This window comes from Protomyctophum bolini, assembly GCF_963924005.1.
Source record: "Protomyctophum bolini genome assembly, chromosome: 21".
NCBI lineage: Eukaryota > Metazoa > Chordata > Actinopteri > Myctophiformes > Myctophidae > Protomyctophum > Protomyctophum bolini.
Genome location: NC_137882.1, coordinates 16,041,543 through 16,057,048, shown reverse-complemented (window position 1 = coordinate 16,057,048; position 15,506 = coordinate 16,041,543). Strand labels below are relative to the sequence as shown.

Sequence of the window (15,506 nt, the reverse complement as noted above, 5' to 3'; positions counted from 1 at the left end):
CTCTTAACATAATAATACAAAGTCAGCATTAGTTGACTGAAATCCAATCCCTAAGACGTTAAATATAGACTAGTTGTGTGCTCATCGATGCCATAGTGGTTAAGACACTGGCCTCCAGGACCACATGTACTGTCCTGTACTGGCTGAGAATCAAAACCCTACTACGGAGAGAGACCTTCCTCCCACAGCCTCTGCTGCTTACCTTGCTTATAGGAACCATTCATTAATGCGTAATTGATGGCACACAACGGAAACGAATGACACAGGGGGGGGGGGGGGGGGGGAATGACAATTTCAAAGAACTGAGAAGTAAAAGAAAAAGTATTGTTTACATGGCATGGTGCTCAGCCAGAGTCAGCCTAGGGATCGGCTGAGCCACCGCATCCGGGCCGGATTTCAACCGGCCAGTTTGGCATAGAAGCAGAGACCACGGAATGCATGTGATATTCTACAACTTCTATCAGAAAGTCCAACTTTAAGAACAGACCGATAAAACATAACTGTCTGCGAATGAAAATGCCTCTCCGGAAATGGACATTGGAATATAATTTCAAAACCACCACAGCAGCCACACAGACAGACCCGTACTTTGACACAAAAAAAACACAGGACAATGAAAGGGACGGAAGGACTGTTTCAACTAGAACTAGATTAGGCTTATAAAAAAGGCAGCCAGACAAATGAGTGATTTATCTTTCGTGTCGAGCACTGCCGAATTTGTACTGAATGAAATGTCCAAGGTGGTCGTTTTGTTTTTCTGTTCTTTCTTAAACGCTCGTTTAATTTGCACTACAGCCTTATTTTGTGGCCTTGGAGGTTTTGTATTTGTATTTACTTCAAATGATGTGATACAGCATTCCGCACTGTGTACGATTCAAAGAATGGATAACACTATCACCAATTTGATATAATTACAAGGTTCAATGTGAATAACAAACTTGAATCAAGGGCTGACTAGAAGAAAAATAAGAATTTGGCTGAACAGTGAGTGGTTTAAAAGAAAACCGACGTCAGTCGCTATAACGGTCCATCTTGAATTGCACGCAGCACTTACTAAAACCCTCCATCAACTCTAAAGGCTCTAAATTGGTATTTTATACGACACTGAGGAAGGACTCCTGGGCCATTGAAATGCTAGTCGGCAAACCCAACCAAAGTAAATTCAAAGGTTTTCTCATGCCAGTAAACTGGCATGAGAAAACCTACGTTTGCCAAAGCAAACATTATTTAAACCCAAATAAATCTAAACTACAAGATAATACGCATAATAAAATAAAGATCTGTAACAACAAGAAAGCTTTTCCAGTGCGCAACTTTAAATATTCGCAGGACCTCTCCTTCTCAGCTGAACTCAATTGTTTTCTTAATTGTTTTCCTTTTCAAGATCCTACAATAGTGTAAACACCTGGGCAAACAACTCCCTGATGTGTGATAAGCCTTCACACGATACGATTTGTAGGCATTTCCCAGTAACACTAACCCAGATCATCAAACCATTCAAATTACCGGTATTCAATTAAATAAACACATTGTCACTTATAATTGACGAGACAAATATTTCAACGGAGATAGGTTGAGCTGAGGGGTGAAGATGACAAACCTGGCCGGTGAAATGTCAATTAATGTGGAACACAAAAATAATGTAAGCGTTAACTTTTTACTGTACCTTTGTGTGCTCAATGCTGAGGAAGCTCCGATGACATGGCAGAGGTGTTCTGAAGGCTGATGTACGTTAGAGACCAGGACCTGGTCAGAGAGTGCAACACAAACGAACAAACAAAAAGAAAAGAAAGAAAGAAGAGAAAAGGGTTTAGAGATATTATGTACTGCAGTGCTGCATGTAGTCGAAGAGTCTCTCTAGGGGCCAGCCAATAAGGGCTCTCTCCTTCTCAGGCCAACATGCACAGTCAGACTGATAACAACAGCCTTCCTTCTCAGGATTATGTTTCCTCTCGGAGGCCGGTGACAAGTAGCCATGTGACTCTCCAGGACACACTCCTCGTCACTGAGTCAGCGTACTGCTGCTGCTCACATGCACGTGCACACACACACACACACACACACGTCACACACATGCACTTTAAAAAAGCTGGCATTTCGTGACATGAAATTCTACAAATTGATAAATTGGTCGCTTACTGAAACATTGTTAAATAAATACACAACACAGACCAGAACTGAAACGAGAAATATACCATAAAACTGTGCAAAAAATGTTTACCCCAGGGATCAATATCCAGCCTGAATAACAACATGAGTGGGAGATTTCTCAGATTTGTCCAATGTCATGAAATCACTGTTATTCGTATAGTCATATTGACAATGACAGACACTCGTGTTTTTTTGTCACAGAGACAATAGTTGACCAGCTGTCACAGTGCATTGTTTTGCCAGGGGGCTGAGGTGGAACATGAAAGAGGTAAGCCACAAATGAACGGTTTACCACCATGTTCAAACAATGGAGCACTGAGCTTAATAACACGGTTCATTTCAAATGGTAAACAATGGTTACAAGACAACCTACAGACAGTACATGCAATGACGCATTCACCTTTCCTCCTTTTGGCCAATGGAAGACTAAGTCCATGTCTTATAAAAACCACACAAAGTTGTATCAGAGAAGAGAAAAGGCTTTATTGTAGTGTTGTTTTTGCCCTGTGGTGGTCAATCTCTTTAATGGGCAATTAACCACATGAACCCTAGCGTTCCTATTCAAGGCATGTCATAATAGGCATAACATTCTGCAAAAAATAGCAGATCTACAAGCTCAAGACACAACTGGTCGCTTGTAGACCGAGTATTTTCGGCGAGATTTGGTGTAGAGGTAAAAACTGAAAAAGTACAGATGCCCGGACAACGAAGTATAGGCTACACTGCTACAGTGTTTTAAAACCCATTTAGACCGCAGGACGATTCTACAAATGTCTTCTAAATCCTGACAGTTTTCTGAAAAACCTATGTTTCTATGTCAGTGGTTCTCGAACGTTTTCATGTCAAGGACCCCCAAAAATAGATTTAATTGGCCGCCGACACCCCCCATCTGAAAATATGTTGTTCCAGGGACCCAGCAGAAGCAACCCATTGATGCCTGGTGCAACCTATACGTTGTTCTACCCTTGATGCCGGCACGCTCTCAGCTATTGCTAATTTGCTATACATGTAGCAACATAACTATTAAAAAAAGAATCATCAGAATTTGAAGGTTTTCAGAAACGTTAGGTCAGTCCCTAGAAGGCGTTCCCAGATTCGGCCTCAGGCATCAATGGGTTAAAAATGTTCGCTTTGAAAGAATATATACAAAGATTTGCGCCACATTTTCACGATAAAAAAATAAATAGCAGACCTATAAGCTCGTAGCGCGTCCTGAATGGGTTAATAAGCAGCAGCATTGCACTTGGCACTTTAGCCAGGTTATAATTCAAATGCACTGAGCGACAGGACACAATTAACATAACATTAGTTTTAGTCTTGCATATAATCTGAAAAGTACTTTGACCGGCAGCACCTCTCCTCTACACCAGCGGTTACTTACTACAGTGTGTGACGGTGAAAGATACAATATATTTTTGTGTTCAACTTTAGAAATTTGCATAGGATATTCACAGCATGTTTAATCCTTTGCAAGCGATGAACTAATCCCATATATTTATGCAAGACAGACAAAGTGTCGACGATTTTTATGGTACACGAAGGACACAGTCAAGCAAGTTGAACTACACATACATTTTTCAAATGGCTCTCTCGGTGTGACTGTGAGAAAGTCGACTCATTTAAATATCTTGGATCCAGAGTTTACCTTTAAACCGCATATACTTGTTTTTCATTTGAAGTTACGAAAAGAATAATCTCTCAAGTGTTAAATAGATTTATGCTGATGTGTTGTTGTGTATCAGAACAGCACAGACACCTCCATCTTAATCCTCTTAAGTTATATAACTTCTTATGCAGGTTTATGTCTTCTTGACAATCTTGAGGTGTCCATATGGAACTTGCCACTGCCTATGCCTAATGTACAACTCATTCAATTGGCTATATCAAGAAGGCAATTGGTTTCATTTTTAAATGTGTTTACCATAGTTGCCCTTCTTATTTGAAACAGTATTTGCTTCCATCTACATTATCATATCCACTTAAGACACCTGCAATATCTTTTGTTGTCCCACAAATCTTTAAAGAGGTTGGACGAAGGTCATTCTGCTTCAAAGTTCCATTTGCTTCATTCGAATAATATTTTCTTAGATGCATTACATCCTTTGTCGCTTAAGAACTTCCCTACTGTATATTCACATCTATCTTGATACAACTTGTTTATGCTTTTAATTTGACTGTTCTTGATGGGATATACACTAGGGGTGGGTGATATGGAGAAAAGAAAATAGTATCAAGATATTTTTTCAAGCCGTATCACCATAAACGATATTATCATGATATTGTTTCACACATTTTTTTATGGTTATTTTTCAAGTTACTTAACAGTACAAGGTAACAAAAAAGTTGAAAAAACTAAAAAGAAATACCATTTAGTGGACCCTCCAGAAAAATGCAGGCAAAAACCCTTGATTATGCGATGGATATGCAGGGTTTTATGTGAATTCATGCCGCAAAATTGTTGCTAAATATGATATAATCACTTTAAAAGAAGTGATGAACCTACACCCCATGTGGTATTGGTTCTCAAAGTGATCCCCAGCTAAATTTATGAAGATCATAAATATATTCAGTTTACAAGGAGTAGGCTACAATAAATGGACGTATAAGTAGGATTCACTTTAAATTAAATAACACACACACACACACACACACATATCGGTAAAATAAAGTCTGTTGCGTCTGCCTTGAATAGGTGCTAAAATGGGAAGAGGCTGTGAGCATCTAAAGACAGCGTGCAGACTTATCTCCTCCACATGTGCTACTTTTGGTCCGGCACCCGTCGCAATTCTTGGATGTGCGTGCAGCACCTAGACTGTTGCTAATCTGAGATCTGTAATCACACCAGCATGACATGAGCAGCAGATACATTTGTAAATGTGGCCTCAACCATAACGGCAATGCATCAGGCGGTACAGCACAGTACAGCAGCTGGATTGATCCCTGGCTTGAGCAAGACACGCTCTGCTACCTTTAAAAACCTATTGATTGTGCTGCAATAGTTTAGTTTTGAGATATACTGTCGATCTAGTCTATAGAATGTCACAATAGCGATTAAACGTTTATAATATTAGCACTGTAATTGTAATGGGACTGTAAAAATCCAGTCTCTGGTCACAGAGGCGTGTCTGGCCAAAATCCATACAATGAGGAAAAAAGCTGATTGGCCGTCGCGGTAGAGCACGGTCCTCAATCACCCATTGGAATGTAAATGCATGCCTTTCAGCCTTTGCATCCCACTCGTCTAGCAGGTATATCTCTTTGAAAACCTTTAGTGCTACGATTGTGCGCAGGGAGACGACAATTAACATATCTTGCCTGGCCAAAACGTAATTCCTGGATACGCCACTGTCTGGTCAGCTCTGAAGTAGTGATTTGAAAACAAGTGAAATGAACAACTCTGCCCAAGATAGACTATTATAATTATATAAGCCAAAATAATATTGTCTTTTGAGATTTGTGGTTTTAATGGTCCCCTATAACGCATTTAATATTTTCTTTAAAAAAAAGGGAAAAAAAGATTAACTGCTGCCATGATGTCTTTGACCATGCTAAATCATGTAAACACTTGAAATCTCATCAGTCATGCAGGGATCAGAATTGTTCAGCACCAACACAAAGTCATCAAAGCCATAGGATTAATTGTGTTTTCGCTCAAACAAAAAGCAGTCCCGTGATCCAAGTGTGTTGCTTACCAGTGTTGGCCAAATAATCAAACATTCCAAATCAGCTTATACTGTAGCATGCTTTACAGCTAAAGACATGGCTGTGGTGAGAGGTGTGTGCGTGCGTGTGTTGTTTATCACTGGGGGTGTGCGACGTGCGTGTACACGACAGAGTCACATGCAAGTCTTGCGGGTTAATAGATACACACCGCCAAAGCCACAAAAGAGCTAAAACTGTAGTCCCACTACAAAGCTTTGGGGGTTTTCCTCCGTGCCAATGTTGTTCTGATAAAAGAAATATCCATCAACACACACACACACACACACACACACAATAGAAATAGCCATGGCACCCAGTCAGTGTGCTCGACTATAAAAAGATTTGATGGGCGGAGGAGGATCTTCAGAGTAATTTATTTTTTTAACTATGACCAAGAGACAGCACGGTCTGTACTGCATATTATAGCTTCACCCTCGTCAGGGTGGAAACATGTCATCTTCAGTGATGGAAAGAAACTCATTTGAATGCATCTTCCCGCATCTTTACTTTATTGGAGTATTTCTAATTTGCAGTACTTTTACTTCTATTCCACTGCATCTCAGAGGCAACTAGATAAAGTGCCCCTCGGGGCACAGGTCTCCACCATGGCAGGTCAGGTTGTGGCCTCCTGGTGGCGCTATAATAGGCCAATGTGAAAAGGATGCCATTTCTTCTTACGCCTTGGATGGCAATTGGATGATTTGAGGCATTTTGTTCCAAAAATGTGTTTTGCAAAAATGCATCTGGTTGGTGGCGCTATAACAGGCCAATGTGAAAAGGGTGGGAAAAGTCTGTGAAAGATTTCAGGTAATTGCACGCTGCGTTCATGATTTGAGGGCCAATCCTGCAAACTTTGAAAGCCAATTAGGATGGAATATTGGACAGTTACGGCTTGAACACATGACTATAGAGATACCGTAGTGTTTAAAGATTTACCGGATTTTTGGACAGAATCTGGAGGAGTAATATAAAAAATGTGCACCTATTGCACCACAATCGGTTTTTAAAGGTAACCAGGTAGAGCAAGTGATTTTCTTTGGTTAAAATTTGTGTTAAACAGCTATATATTCCAATTTTCTCTCTGACAGGATACAGTGAAATTGGAAGTGATGACATGACAGATCCCGTGTCTAGGTGAGAGAAATGTCTCAATAGAAGAAATCAGCTAAAACAAATGCTCTATTCACAGGAATGAATATAGAAGAATTGTTATTTTAGATCAATGTTTGCCTCTCAATAAAGCATTGAATTGTGGACAAAATCTTATCCAACGATAAAAATATTATAGGTTTTGGGTCTGAGAGGCTAAATCTCATCAAATGGGGTGGTCAATGGTTCAAATGCTGAAGTGAATACATAATGTACTGTGTAATGTAATGTAATGTGAAAAAGGTTGAAAACCACTGCTCTACCATATATACAGACTGGATAAAATTACATTTAATTCATTAAAAGGTTACATAGTGCCGATTTAAGTTAACTGTGCGCCCCCTTGGTCTCACCTGAATTTCCTACCTACTGTAGCACCTAAGTCGTCTCCACAGAGGAAAGGAACTTGATAACCCTCTCCAAAGAGCACCTGATCACAGTTGGCTATAATAAGGACCGACGCAGCGCTCCTATAATTCTTTTATGTGCAACAATTAAATGTCATACAGATGATATAGCAAAAAAGATACAGATCACTATGAAGTGCAATCAAAAATGTTGTTCCATAAATCAGACAAATAACTGTGATGAAATAAATTCAAAATAAAGATCAGAGTATATTAGTATTATTATTTAAGCCACAAATTGTGCTGCATTGCTAGCATACCGACATTCCACACACTGCCAAGCACTCTGATGTCAGAAACTCACCACACAGCCTTGACCAGTACTAAACTTGCCCCCCACCGTCTCCTGAGGCTTGATCAGCCCGTGTGTAGATGAGCTGTGAGCAGCTGATCTCTATGGTTATCTGGCTGTGGCGTGTGTGTTGATAGGTCCGTACTTGAAAGCTCCTTTTTTGCCAGAAGTAGCCCTTTTGCCCAGTGCCAGGTCAGTCCTAAACCTATCAGCGTGCAGACGTTTGTCCGATTGTCCGTCCGTCCGCCCTCCCTCCCTCCCTCCTCCTCCTCTTCACAGCTATTCACTATTAGGGGAAGGGGCAGTTGGCCTAGGACCAGGACTTCAGCATGACTGTGTTAAGTTTTGTACACATGGTTACTGGAACCCTTCCAGCGTCACAAAGCCAACAGCTGCGGTCAACGTAGTCGTGCCCATCCCTCCCTCTATCCCTCTCTCTCTCTCTCTCTCTCTCTATGTATTCATCTATCTTGTGCGTCCTTGAAGGCTTCGGACAGCAGTGGACTGTTATTCCATTCTGGTCGGAGCCATTAGGGCAGCACCTGTTTTTTTGGGGTGCAGACAGAGGGATATAAAGAACGGGCAACCGAAGACCATGAAGTCCTGGCAGCTTATATAATGCTTGCCCATTGTCCTCTCGTCTAGAAATGGCAAATCCAATCACCACTATGGCCTTTTGTGTACTTCAAAGAGGCAAAGAAGAAAGTCTATTGAAATGCTTGTTCAGACTACAAATAGTTGATGTCTCTATGTAAACAATGAATCAAATGTTCTAAATACAGAAATGTACTGCAAGGCTGAATTAAAGCTTCAGAATATGAAATGCGTATGAGCATTCTCAAATGGTACTCTATGTCCTAGAGTACCATTTGAGAATGCTCATCCTAGACTAGGAGAGTTCCAGGCAATTTATATGTATCGGGTTGGGGAACCTTTCTTAAAATATACATTTAGAATGAGTAGTACCTCCAACGCTTCTTCTATGGAAGTTCTACTTCAGGAAAATAAGTCTAGAAATAAAATATTTAGTCATCATACAGTAGGCGTGCGTGACGGCATGTCTACCGTCTACAGCAGGCAATTTAACAAGCTTTCAAAACATTGGCTCACTCACTGTCTACGTTCTGTTTAAATCCTTGCATTCACTGAGGCTCTAGTTAGGGCACAAAACTAAATTCTTGCCTTGCCGTTGGTGTGTTTGTTTATAAGACCAAAATCCACAAGCCTTAAGAATAACAGATTAAAATGCTTTTAACTCAATGCGGTCCCAAAGGCTTTTCAGTTAATTCACAAATGTTCTGGAACAATCAAAAAGAAGCCTAGGAACCTTTTTTATCCCACGTTTTTGTAACCCATTTTTCACCTCATCATGGTGAAATACGGGGTGCTACTCTCAAAACGCCAACCTGGGGAGAGCCCTGAACTGAGGCTCATGCTTCCATCAATACATGAGGAGTGAGCAAGCCGCTTCTTAGCACCTGGCAGGGGAGTGTTTCCCTGGCAGGACAAATTGCAGAGGTATTCAACTGGCGGCCCGAGCACCCCCTAGTGGCCCTTGGAACCTTTTTTTAATGATTCTTTTCAGCATCCCTGGAGGACCTTCTACCTTTAACGCACCAACATCATTCTTTCATCAAGCAGATTACTCACACACACACACACACACACACACACACACATTACATAATCTCCTCATCTGATTCTCTAGATTTGGTGGCCTGTGCAGTGTGCAATTCACAAAACCGTCTTCACTACAATATGGCAGCATGAACACACATCTAAAATACATTATATCGTTGCTGTCGGACAGAAACCTTTGTTATTTTTCGTAAATGAATGTCCTACAGCTACAACATCATACTTCAACGTCTCACACACAAGTATACAAAATAGCAGATCTAGATGCTTGAAATCTGGCACGAAGCAAACAACGCATTTTGAGCTTGACGATCTGCTATTTTAGACATGAGGTTTCCACCCAACAGAGAGGCACTAGTTAATTAAAATAAATATTAAAAAGGGAGCAATTTTTTAAGTGTTGGCCTATAATTGACATGCCCAAATAGGAATGTGAGAGTTAAAGTTGTTAAACACTCACTGGCTATTATTAATAAGACCAGCTTGGAGGAGACTAAATTATGTGTTGTCCATTTACCTGATTCCTGCGTGGGAAGTAAGCCGTGTTACTTTTGGTCAACACTACAGCCCAGGCAGCTTAGGTTGCACCAGCAGCACAAAAGGTACGAGCAAACTCTCACAAAATATGGTAAACACGAAGCTTCGCTCCAGTGTGAGAAGTCTAGACGGGGGTGGGAAAAAAACCATCCCAGTTCCCTCAGAACCTGCACAATAGGCCTGAAATCCAACACCAAGCTCAAATACAAACGGGTCATTTATCCATTTCCTTGCAAATAATGCAGTGTCATTGTGGCGTGGTAGACTGTGCCCTACCTTGGAGAAGAGCTCAATGTCATTCCATGATGATGAGAAAATGTATGTATTAAATCTCCCATGAATTTCAAGTTCAATTTGCAGAAAAACGAGGCTGGCTATGACAGGCCAACCATACACCGTCTGTTTTCCAGTGCTTAGATTTGCAAAGGAGAATTTAAAAGAATACTACGTTCCATATTTCGTTCCAACACTGATCTTCAAGACAGATGAAGAAACACAATGGGTGCAGAGAGAAGTGAGATCGCCTTGGACTGTGGAACGTGATTTAGGCCCAAGCCCAGTCCAGTTATCGGCATTCACAGAATGTGAAAGGAAAAGAGGGAAGTGTTGGGGGGGGGGGGGGGGGGGGCATACAAGAAGGGGGAGAGAGATTGAGAGATCAGCTGGTACAACCAACAATGCACTGTGTGGGTCAGTATGATGTACCAATCAGAACGCATAATATGCCGTTTAATGGGGTTCAGTGTGTGCCAATCATGGCCTGACCAGTAGGTCACAGTGTGTGTTCTACTTCTGACGGAGTGCTTGCGGTAATTAACCACCACTTAGCTGGTAAATGGCTATGCTTTTCTAGGTTACAGCAACCCATCAAACACTGCAGAAGGGGACAATGAGATGGATCTCCGAGGAATCATTTGCTCAGGCGTAGTAGTAGTGGGGGAGGAAACTTTTGTCTAACAGCAACAGCTTGCTGGTACACCGTACCAAATACTAGTACATAGCATAACACAGACAAAAGCAGTGTAGCTCTAAAGCCCAAACCATACCAGTTGCAACTCCTTGCAACTATTCACAACTCCTTGCAACAAAACAGTTTTACGATGAACCATACCAACTTTTGCAACTGCCAGTTTGGGATAATGTTTGCAACAGGCTTTAGTTCCAACTTCCGACATACTATTGGTCCGACCGTCGTTAAACCGACCTTACCCAAACCCGGCCTAGCCTAACCCTAAACGCAAGCACGGCGCAACGCATGTCGGATCAACGCATGTTCGGGAGCGACGGGTGATTTCCGCAGAAAATCTTAGTTGAAACATCAATCATACCAGGTAAAGACTATACAAGATGGGACCCAATGCCTGCCTGCTTGGCACTCAGCATCAAAAGCTGGATTTGGTTTAAGTCCCTGCAACATACTAGCGTCATGTCCAGGAGATGCATGTATATCAAGCTGCCTCACGCTACAGAAACAGGAGATCCTGACATATAGGACACATGTAACGGCTCAGTAAAGCATTAAGGCCTATCTCTCAGTCTCATCTTCACTTGTTTTCTTGTCGCTTCACTGAAGGACTTAACGGTTGTGATCTGATCTCTAAAGGCACGTTGGTTTAAAAAGGAAACAAAATCAGACCCATCAGAACCGAGTGGTGCTGTACTCTGTGTGTGTGTGTGTGTGTGTGTGTGTGTGTGTGTGTGTGTGTGTGTGTGTGTGTGTGTGTGTGTGTGTGTGTGTGTGTGTGTGTGTGCGCGCGCCCGCGTGCGTGCGTGTGGCTGCGCAAGAGTGACACTTGGTGGTGAAAAAACACTTTCCGAGCTCGGACGGACCCAGCCAGCCAGGCAGGGACATACATTGCTTTACAATGGAGTGGCTGCACCACTTAAACATTAATATAGATATATCTCAATGCACTATAGACAGCTGAATGCTGGCTCAGGTTCTCATCCTGAAGTGGTTTATGCAGAAAAAGGCAAAGGAAGGACAAGAGGAAGATAACAGCTCCCCCGTTAAGCTTTCTTATCTTGACTTCTTGTAACTCTCTGTATATTTTACCTTGCCGTTTCCCTGCTGCAAATGAATGGACTCAGCAATGTATTCATCATCATGACAAATCTGAGTTTACTTTGCAAGGAAAAATAAAAAAGTTTCAAGATCTATACATATTTCTTTTTTACATGCACAACATGGTAGCCTATGTTTGAACCAGGGTGGAAAATCTGAGTAAATGAATCAAAGTTGCACACTCATTTGGTCAAGCATTTTGTTATGTAAAGATAGCCCTTTCAATTAAACAAGGGTCAAACTGATTTTAATATGCATTGTTTGCAAGTGGAAATGTTGTCCTAGTTGTGCGGTGCTATAAAGAAAGGCTATGCGGTGACTTGCGGTCACCAAAATCAGTAGGGCTCATCATCCAAGGAGTACAGCTAATTCTATGGCAATCCAGCCAGTAGTAAGTTAAGTAAGTAAACCTTGCTGATGTGTCTGCAAGTTTGAAATTTTAGTTTGGATGCTTTTATGATTGAATATAACATGAAAGCTATTGTACTGATCATCACAATACTTCCTCCCCCCCCCCCATTGCATTATTTTGATAAAACAAAGCTCAGCCAGGGCTTGTGTGTGTGTCAGTCTTCAGCAGAAGGCACATCCTGCATTCATGCCGTCTCCTGAGATCCATTATCCACAGGAGGGGAATGGTAATCCTGGGAATTCGCCCGGATATCAACAGCAAAGGACTATATCCATGTTTATAATGCATAGAGGAATAAATAAGAATTCCCAATTCCCTGAGGGTGTCTAATTTGTTTGGAGCAATGAAGCAAAACAGTCTTATGGATAACGCACTCTGCAATGATGAAACTAACTATTTTCCAGAGTGTTTTATACAAAACGCTTGTTTTGCTCCGCCAATGATGCCGCCATGTTCAAACAAATCTGACAAAACTGCACTTATAATTCCAGAGATTCATCGCTGGAATAAATTACACAATGACAGAACTGAGCTTGTTTGTGCCAAGTCCCCCTTCATGCAGTACCAGTGTGGCTGTTCAATCATCTGGTCACATCATGAGACTGGAAGCAGTCACTGTTCAATGGGATACAGGTCCAGTGGGTCCCTAAACCTCACGCACCTGTTACACCTATAATATACATTGTAATTCTCCATATGCAGACCGCAGCCATGTTTCCATCAGAGTTTGGAAGCACTCGTTTTCAGTAAAGCAATGTCCTGCTGTCTCTTGCATTATGTGCCAATTCAAAACAGGTGTTACACAGAGCAGTTGAGTGATATCTAACGAGCACTTCCAAACTCCAGCAATTAGAAAAAGAATCACCTCCAAGGACACAAAGTAGCTCATAACATGTATACAGTGGATTTTTATGAAACAAACACTTTGAGGATAGAAAGAGAATAATTCAAGCTTTCCGTACAGCTGCAATGTTGGCGAGTTTGACGTTGTGTAATACAATCAGATAGGACTTTTCTGTTTGGATGAATGGGCTGCCATTGGAAGTTGCACCTTGACATTAACTTATATGGTAAGATGGCCGTGGTATGCATATGGAGAATACCTTTCAAGCCGGGATCGCAGGAAAATGGTCCATAATAAAGTATAAATAAGTAAGCCTTGCTGGGCCATGAGGCCCATAGGGCAGGAGCCGATCTCCTGTTTCCCTATGAGGCAGCTTGATGTACAGTACACCCCCTGGACATGAGGCTGATATCAGATAGATGTGGTAGAACCATATATGGCTAGATCTAACTGGCTTAGTCATCGTGACAAGCATAGTCGGAGAATATAACAAGGGTCGGCTTCAGGGAGAGGGCAGAGGTCGAAGCATCCTGGTTTAAGTTATAACCGGACACCACTGCGACGGGTTCTAACCCAAGTAATCAGCAATATAGAGCCTTGAGCTATTTTATAATATATACATGATTTAAACATGCACGATACATCATTATCAGACGTACATTTTGCCTTGAACTTCTTGTTTATCCCTCAAATGACTGGCTATTACAGGTTTTGTAGCAATTTGTAGCATTTGTGGAACTATATATATATATATATATATATATATATATATTTGGGCCCTCGTTTGTAAAATAATGTATTATAAACGAAATATTTGTTTTAAAAAAAGTGCCCAGTGTTTTCAGGGATCCACGGTCCTCGTTACCATTCAATCTGATTATCACCCGAAACTTGCAACCAGTGGCAGTTCAAAAATCTGATAATCATCACTTCACAAGTTCACATGCAATCTGGGAACCCATTTGGCAAAAAACAGAGGAAAAACAGCGCCCTCTTTTCCTTTGAATTAACAGTCTGTCTCGAGAGACTACTTCACATGAGACTCAACTAAGCTGTAGCTGTTCAATTTGATTACCTGAGATTGAACCATTGACCGTCGCGTGAGACTCAACACTGTCCTTGTGGATGGTCATGGAGGTCAGCATAAATGTAATGTTTCATCATAGAGCTACAACTTCCTCTATCTATGGCAATTGTTTGGCCTTAAATTATATTATGCTGAACCAGCTCTGTTCAATCGGATCATCACACAAACAGGCTGTGGCCGTTCTGATCACATGGAGGACCATAGGCTATTAAATCAGACTCAGATCATCACCTGAGAGACACCAGTGTTCAATCGATTTCGAACCTCAACCATCGCATGAGACTCAACACTGTCACTGTGAAGGAGTAATGTTTCATCATACAGCTCAATACAACTCTATGTCAAATCAACTAGCCTTTCCAGCTAACTTAACACACCGGCTAGAGCTGTTGCCAAATTGGCCCAATGTCATGACTTGTCATCTTCGTAGTCTTGGATGTAAAAGACTGACTCGACGCGATACAAAAATAAATCTGTGCTCTTGATCCAACTATATCTCGTCATATTTCAGTTGCTGTCTCCTGGGAAACAAGGCGACGATAATATAAAAGCGGTGTCATTCAACACGTAATATAAATATTCCAATCCATGTAGCCTAATGACTGTCGGAGGCAAAGCGCGAGTGCCACTTGAGGGAAGAAAATCCAGTAAATAATAAGAGACCACTAGTTGGGAAAATAACGGAGAAACCAAACGCCACCTCTGAAAACCAATACTTTTTAAACGCAAACTCCGGGGAAAGTTAATAAATAGCATAAATTAAATTGTATTGTATCCATGCACTGCCATGCCACTTACCCGGCGAGGACTCAGTGAATGACCTGGCTGCTTGCTTCTTGCTCTGTTGGTGGTGAGGTCTGCCACACCGCTGTACCGCACCGCGCCGCGCCGTGGATCTATCTGCTGCCTGCTTCCTTACTGTTCCTACACCAACAGCTGATGCGCCTGCGTCGCTCGTGATGATGATGATGATGATGGCGATGATTCATATTTCTGATGATGATGATGATGAAGAAGGTCTACCTCCTCATTCCTGTGTGGGGGAAAAAAACACTCCGCTCCGTTAAACTTTCAAGTTCAACGGTTTAATCTTTCCATTAAATGTTGTTTCTCTACTGCAAGCGCATGTCCATAATATTCCTAAACGTAAACACAAAAGACATCGGCTGTAAACACGTGGGTAACTGTAAATTCAGGATTTGTTATTTGAATGAGGGAGCGT

At 41.5% G+C, this 15,506-nt stretch overlaps 1 protein-coding gene across 7 annotated transcripts in view; it reads right to left on the bottom strand.

Annotated features, from left to right (window-relative positions):
* Nucleotides 1-15,238, bottom strand: part of slc4a2b (solute carrier family 4 member 2b) — a 66,405-nt gene extending 51,167 nt beyond the window's left edge. For 5 of the 7 annotated variants that reach the window (XM_080794166.1, XM_080794169.1, XM_080794170.1 and 2 more), the window contains exon 1: nucleotides 1,667-1,883. The gene's annotated coding sequence lies outside the window, so the exon portion shown is untranslated. Of the gene's footprint in view, nucleotides 1-1,666; nucleotides 1,884-7,713; nucleotides 7,787-15,082 lie in introns of those variants that run through there. The other 2 variants (XM_080794167.1, XM_080794168.1) reach the window with 2 other exon arrangements.
* Nucleotides 15,239-15,506: the final 268 nt, after the last annotated feature.